The sequence below is a fragment of the Dinoponera quadriceps genome, unplaced genomic scaffold, assembly GCF_001313825.1.
Source record: "Dinoponera quadriceps isolate SergipeBrazil2010 unplaced genomic scaffold, ASM131382v1 scaffold1284, whole genome shotgun sequence".
Lineage (NCBI taxonomy): Eukaryota > Metazoa > Arthropoda > Insecta > Hymenoptera > Formicidae > Dinoponera > Dinoponera quadriceps.
Window position 1 is genome coordinate 2,316 of NW_014555351.1, and position 6,868 is coordinate 9,183.

Consider the following 6,868-nt stretch of genomic DNA (forward strand, 5'->3'; position numbering starts at 1 on the left):
CTTTTGGGGGGGGGGAATTGAATGGTGACCTTGAATTTGACCTTGAAGTCGATTTTCAAGGTTATTTCAAGGTTAACTTAATTTTTTTTAATAGGAACCTCTATTTTTGACCCCAGATTCTGATAGTGCTTGAAATTCTGCGTTCAACCATATGAATTTTAATAGGGGTCAAATATCATTTCAATGTCATTTCAAGGTCAAAACGTCAAAATAACAGCATTTTTAAGGTTTTTTAAGGTAAAGTATATTTTTCAGCCATATGCATCATGCTAAGGGTCAAAGGTCATTTCACGGTCAAATAGTCGAAAAACTCCATTTTTTAAAGTTTTTTATTTAATTTTAGCTTCAGGTTGTGTGACATTTAAGATTTATCAAACTTTGTTTCCATCAGAGTGCTTGTTTATCGTGAGTCCTCTATTGAAATCAGCGATTTCAGCATTTAATTTACTGCAACTAACATTATTTCAGAAATTTTTAATTTAAGTTAAAATTTGCGCCCTCTGCATTTAATTTACTGTAACTAACATTATTTCAGAAATTTTAAATCTAAGTTAAAATTTTTTAATATCAGTTTTATTAAAGTACAGAAAAAAACGAAGTAAAATAGTGCTCCCTAGGACTAATATTATCATTATGGTTGATTATTCTGCTAATCACATTATTGATATGGTGATGGTTTTAGGCGAATGCCAGAACAATTACCGGGCAACAGCACGGTGGTACGCTGAACGATTTCCTTTAAGGCGTCATCCTAGTCATGTGACGTTACGTGCGTTAACTATTAGAGCTCGTGGTGGACACCTTAACCGTCAGTGCAGACGTTACGAATACGATGAAAATAATGCTCGCGTTTTGACAGTTTTAGCAGCTGTACATCTTGATCGTCAAATCAGCAGTCGCACAATTGAAAGGGAAATCGGTATTCCACGAAGTACTGCTTTAAGAATTCTTAGAAATTTAAGATATCATGCATATCACATAACTTTGGTTCAAGAATTAAGGCCAAACCATATTCAAATGCGAATTGAATTTTGTCACTGGGCTTTAGCAAGGATACAACAAGATCCTGACTTTTTCAGGTATGTGCTTTTTTCTGATGAGGCTAAATTTTACAGTGATGGACAACTTAATAGGCATAATTGCCACTACTGGTTAGATGAAAATCCGCACTGGTACAGAGCTGTAGATCATCAGAATAGATGGAGCCTTATGGTGTGGTGTGGCATAATAAATGGCTACTTAGTTGGACCTTATTTTTTCGAGGGTAATGTTAATAGAAACAATTATTTAGAATTGCTTCGAGATCGATTGCCAGGGCTGTTGAAAAATGTTGATTTAGCAACCAGAATAATAATGTGGTGGCAACAAGATGGTGCAGGACCTCACTTTGCACTAATTGTTCGTCAGTTTTTAAATAACCATTTTAATGCAAGATGGATCGGACGAGGAGGTTCAGTTAACTGGCCACCTCGCTCACCAGATTTAACTTCTCCTGATTTTTATTTATGGGGTTACATTAAAAATGCAGTATTTTCATAACAGCCCACAACTAGAGCAGACATGGAAAACCCTATTCGTCAAGCTTGTGAAGCGATTCCAAGAGAAACTTTATTAAGGACTGTGCCAAATTTTCATAGACGATTGAATTTCTGCCTTGAAGCTAATGGTGGTAATTTTGAACATTTACTTCGTGGTTAACAGTTATAAAGGTAACAAAAAGTGAGTGGCAAGGGGACTTACGCTAAACAAGCACCCCATCGTGAGTGGCAAGGGGACTCACGCTAAACAAGCACTCCATCGTGAGTGGCAAGGGGATTCACGCTAAACAAGCACTCCATCGTGAGTGGCAAGGGGACTCACGCTAAACAAGCACCCCATCGACTATTTGACCGTGAAATGATCTTTGACCCTTAGCATGACGCATATGACTGAAAAATATACTTTACCTTAAAAAACCTAAAATATGCTGTTATTTTGACGTTTTGACCTTGAAATGACATTTGACCCCTATTAAAATTCATATGGTTGAACGCAGAATTTTAAGCACTATCAGAATCTGTGGTCAAAAATAGGGGTTCCTATTAAAAAAAATGAAGTTGATCTTGAAATAACTTTGAAAATCGACTTCAAGGTCAAATTCAAGGTCACCATTCAATTTCCCCCCGAAAAATAGGAAAATTTTGTCCCGAAACTTTTTTTGATTTAGGTCATTCCCAGTGAGTTATTTGAGTGGTTAGATTAAAATGGGCCACCCTGTATACCATGTTCCATTTTAAATGATCTACTCAAACATCTTAGAAACATTACGTCAAATCGAAAAATGTTTCAAATAAAAGTTACAGAGTGAAGTAGGGGCCGTCAAATTGAAGTACTAGTTTTTGAATCCAGGGCTCTCCTCTATATAAGCCCAGTCAAGCATAAGTCAAGTTTTTTAAATCGAATTTTTTTTTTTATTACGGATGTGAATTATACGCTTCAAAATAAAAACATTTTATGTTAAGTCATTTTTTGCTAAGCCCCTTTCAAAACGCTCAAAATGTTCAAAGTTATGATAATTTAGTTTATCACACAATCTTGGTAGTAAGACAAGAAAACTTCACAAAACAGAAAGTACCTTATGATTGAGAAATAACAATTAAACAGATGAACTGGATATTAGGACCTGGGAATCCATAAGACGATTTTGATCAGTGTTTGAGTCCAAGACCTATTTCAAGTTCAACCAAACCTCGATCAATTTTTTGAAATAGAAACTATCATTCCTTGTCCTTGTTGAGCCCTTTTACAGTTCTATTTACTATCAGAAATTCGCATCAAAATGGTTAAATTTTTCCTGCGGAGGAAAATATTTATTTTTATGTCTATAATAGTTTTCGAATGTGTTAATTTCAAATTTGAGGTCGTTGTTATAAAATTCAAAATGATGAATTAAAAATACTGCAGCTAATGATTAAAAACGTAAATATATCTAATATTTTAGGATTTACCATTTTCATGTCCGCCATTTTGAATCCGATATTTTGAATTTTGCAGTGATCTCAAATTTGAAATCAGCATACTAAAAAAACCTGTGAAAACTGAGTTCCACTTTGATATATGTAATATTTTTGGATTTATTATTTCCATATCCGCAGCAACGATTTCAAATTTGAAGTAAGCATTCCCAAAATATCAATCTTACTTAATCTGTTTAATTAGTTATTGTATTTTTACTCTTACTTATAGGCTTTAAATTATCCCCTTTTCTTATAGTGTTTAGATAAGTGCAACTTTGCAAAAAGTAATATTTCCCATTAGTATGATAAACTAATGAAAAGTATAGCCTTATAGCTTTAACCCTTTGAGTGCTATGGACGCATATGTGCGTACAGTAATACAAAAGTAATATTTTACCATTAGTACCCATATATGCGTCCATAGCACTCAAAGGGTTAAAGCTATAAGGCTATACTTTCCAGTAGTTTATCATACTAATGGTAAATATTACTTTTTGCAAAGTTGCGCTTATCTAAACATTATAAGAAAAGGGGATAATTTAAAGCCTACAAATAAGAGTAAAAATACAATATCTAATTAAGCAGATTAAGTAAGGTTGATATTTTGGGAATGCTTATTTCACACTAATGGTTCATTTAGTTCCGCCTGGCGCGCGGTTCGACTGTCGCCGGCGTGTAGTTTGCGTCGTGCGTAAAATTAATTAAAATAATTAATATTCGAAAATAACTTTCTTGTATTATTCAAGTAGTTGCGCCTTGAGTATTCAATTGACAGAGTTTACATTAGCGAAAAAAGTATTCCGTACTCAGCGATCGAAACCGCTAAGCGCGTGCCGTCCACGCGGATTGCTTACGCCGGGAGTATTCAGCACTCAAAAGGTTAATTTCTACTCTGGTTCATGTTAATATGATGTCTGGTTTTTAAGTTATAAAGGAAAATGTTATCCTGAGTCTGACTCTGAGTTAACCGTTAGGGCACGGCTCGCTTATCTCGAGTCCGGCTTGGATTTAATCGCAAGGCGGTTAAGTGAAGCTTTGGCTTTTTGAAAAGTTGGATCAACATTTGGGTTCGAGGCTTATTTTGTACAAAAGCATAAAACTTTAGACACCGGCACTAACGTTACCGAATATATATCGCAGGGAAGTTGTATTGTCGGATTTAATACATCATGTAGCTCTACAAAGGTCTGATGTTGTTTTTTAGGTTATAATCGTTCTATTGATCAGGTGTTCGAAAGTCGCACTATTAATTTGTTGGCAGTATTGAATATGGTATTGAAAATATCTAATAATTAGATGTACGACGGTAAATTGAAAAATTTCTGACCTGACTAAAAGAGAGGTAAGGTTCAGTGAAATTGCAATACTTGTCCAATAGATAGCACTGAAAAAAAATGCAAAGAGCTAAGTTTGATGTCATTCTAGCGATTAATTTGTTTCTGAGAGCTTTTTGTGTGACAGTTTGTCAACAATAGAGAAATTGGAATATCGCGCCGTAATAAAATTCCTTCATTTGAAAGGGAAAACTCTTACGGAAATTTAAACTGAATTAGATTCAATGTATGGAGATGCTTCTCCTTCATTTACATCCGTGAAAACCTGGGCTGCTGAGTTCAAACGTGCGTTAAAACGAGCATTTTCGACGTTCTAGATGACCAAAAACCGAAACAACGTATGAAATAATCAATTATATTTATCAAATCGTGATGGATTCATTGTCGATTAACTTTGAGAGAAATAGTAGAGGCTGCTAGTATCTCATACGAACACACATTTTACATGAGGAATTAGGTATGAGAAAGCTGAGCGCGTGTTGGATGTCGCATTTGTTCACTGTTGATCAAAAACGAGATCGGTTGGACATTTCACAATGGTGTTTTCAGCGTTTCAAGCGCGATAAAAATGATTTTTTACGGCGTTTTATTACTGTCGACAAAACTTGAGTCCACCACTACACTCCAAAGACAAAATAATAGTCAAAGCAATGGACTGCAAAGAACAAACCGACTCCGAAAAGAAACGGAAGCTGTTCCGTCGGCTGGTAAGGTGGTGGACACAGTTTTTTGGGGTTCCCATGGGATAATTTTTGTGGATTATCTGGGAAAAAATAAACCAATCATCGAAGAATATTATGCTGAGGTATTACAATGTTTAGAAATGGAAATAAAAAACAAACGTCCGCATTTAGCCAAAAAGAACATCCTCTTTCACCAGGACAATGCATCGGCCCACAAATTAGCAGTTGCGATGACGAAATTGTATGAACTGAAGTAGGAATTAATTACACATTTGCAGATTTGGCCCTGTCCGACTATTTCCTGTTTCCAAATTTTAAAAAATAACTATCTGGGAAGAAATTTTCGTCAGATGCTAAAGTATTAAGTGACGTTAATGACTATTTTTCGGGTTTAGACAAAAGTTATCATACTGAGGGAATGAAAGATCTAGAAAAACGTTAGCCCAATGTATTGAATTAAAGGAAGACTATGTTGAGAAATAATTTCATTTGGTTAATAAAAATATTTTTTTCTTAGTCAGGTCGGAAACTTTTCAATCTACTCTCGTATATTTATATTGTCCTAGAATTATCGCATTTTTATCTAAAAGTATATCATGTAAAATGTTGCACACAATTCGGATTCTCTCTTTCATATCATCTCTTGTCGTCAGTTTATTCCGATAGACTACATTTTTGAAATAGACCTATTCTTACATCCTGGAAGAGGATGTACGCAACAAACATCGCATACTCGCGCACTCGCGAGGCCTAAACATATTGGCAGGTCTGCGAATCAGGTCAAAGTCCGAAGAGGCTCATTTACTCCGATCTCAGAACGTATTAGTAATACAAATAAGTTTCCGCCGTTTTCAAAAGATAGCTCCACCGACAAGATTACTTTGAAATAGTCAGATGTAAAACATCATATATTAGGGGGACCGGAAAGTAATGTCGTTTTTTCACATTAAATTCAAACAGATAAATTTTTAACAAGTTTTAATTTTTAATCAATGATGTAATCATCCTCGTTATCAACAACCTTTTGCCATCTAGTGTGAAAATTTTTAATGTCGGATCGATAAAAATCAATTGATTTTTTAGCAAAATATCTGGAGATGGCATTTTGGGCATCATTCAAATTTTCAAATTTTTTGCCACTTAGAAAATGTTGCAGCGATCGGAATAAAAGGAAAACCGATGGCGCAATATCGGGCGAGTATGGTGGATGAGGCAATACCTCCCAACCCAATTCATTAATTTTTTCCAGGGTTCGTCTTGCGCAGTGCGGTCTTGCATTATCGTGTTGCAGAATAACGCCTTTTCTGTTGACAATCACTGGGTACTTTTCAATTAAAGATTAATTTACTCGATCCAATTGTTCACAGTAAAGGTCTGCATTTACAGTTTGTCCATGTTTCAGCACTTCAAAATGAACGACCCCGCGAATACTCCACCAAACACACAAAAGCGCCTTTTTGGTGTGTAAACCTGGCTTAGCTGTACTTTGTGGCGATTCATTCGGAGAGAGCCACTGCCTTTTGCATTTTGGATTATCATAGAGGACCCATTTTTCATCTCCAATGATCAAGCGATCAAAAAACGCTTCTGTATTGTGCCGCTGAAGCAATAAGTTGCATATGGTGGATCGGTTAGCTTTGTTTTTTTCGGACAGATTATGCAGGATCCAAACACCTGCTCTGCTTACTTTACCAATCTGCTGCAAATGTTCTTGGATGGCCGACTAAAGTTGGTTAAAAGTGTTTGACAGTTCCTCGATTGTCTGACACGGATTTGCTTCCACTTCCGCCCTTAACATGTCATTGTCTAAAGTTGTTGCTCTTCCTGATCGGTACGAGTCAGAAAGATCAAAATT

General features: G+C 35.7%; 1 protein-coding gene across 1 annotated transcript in view; it reads left to right on the forward strand.

The window, feature by feature from the left end:
* The window catches only part of LOC106743955 (dihydrodiol dehydrogenase 3-like), a gene marked incomplete at its 5' end in the record, with an annotated part of 13,023 nt that overhangs the window by 676 nt on the left and 5,479 nt on the right, over nucleotides 1-6,868 (forward strand). The window lies entirely within an intron of this gene.